The 771-nt window shown below is 46.4% G+C and overlaps 1 protein-coding gene across 1 annotated transcript in view; it reads left to right on the top strand.

Annotated features, from left to right (window-relative positions):
• Positions 1-771, top strand: part of RAD50 (RAD50 double strand break repair protein) — a 101,729-nt gene that overhangs the window by 16,171 nt on the left and 84,787 nt on the right. The window lies entirely within an intron of this gene.

A 771-nucleotide genomic window follows, 5' to 3' on the forward strand; every position in this document is an offset into this window, starting at 1 on the left:
CCCCCCGCCCTTCCCTAATCAATATTACGAAAAAAATTAAAAAGAGCAAGTGGAGTTCCCCCTTTACGAAGAATGCACCTTTCACATCAGAAGCCCCTTTCACTTTAGAGTCCTCCCGCTGTAGCAACATTTTTAAGCCACTCCTAACAAAGCCAGAAGACACACCAGAGTGCCACCGTACCTTGGTTGAGAAATTGTTAGATCACTGCAAGGTTCATGTTTGAATATTTGGTGCTGCCAAGTCAGTAATGGTTGTCTATACCTGGACAGATAATGTTTCACAATACATTGTGTTAGGAGAAGTTCCGTGTATTATGTTTGTTCATGTGAACCATGTGATTGGCCCATAAGTTATTGTCTAATCTTCTTAGTAGTGACATCTGGGTGCTTGGTGCAAACCCAGCTCATCTAAGTTCTCCTAAGCAAGGCAAAACTGTGACTAGATAATCTAATCCATTGCGACAGGGGGATTTCCTGCCCCTTTGTGATATGTACTGTAGCTGTGGGATGGGGGACTCCCTTGCCACAACTAGGCCAGGAGGTGGGTGTGTCAGTCACAGTTGTGCATGGCCTTAGGAGAACTCAGGTGAACTGGGTTTGCAACAAGCCCCCCGCACATCACTATGCCTTAGCATAGCAGAATTGAGTATATATAATCCAGTTCAGGCCTTCTTAAACCTTTTCCACTCGTGACCCCTTTTCTTTTGAGGAAATTTTTGCGTGACCCCAGCATCGGCCAGTGTCTCTCCTCTTCCCCCCCCCACCCCCCCC

Source organism: Nanorana parkeri, unplaced genomic scaffold, assembly GCF_000935625.1.
Source record: "Nanorana parkeri isolate BGI_ZX_2015 unplaced genomic scaffold, ASM93562v1 scaffold643, whole genome shotgun sequence".
Classification (NCBI taxonomy): Eukaryota; Metazoa; Chordata; class Amphibia; order Anura; family Dicroglossidae; genus Nanorana; species Nanorana parkeri.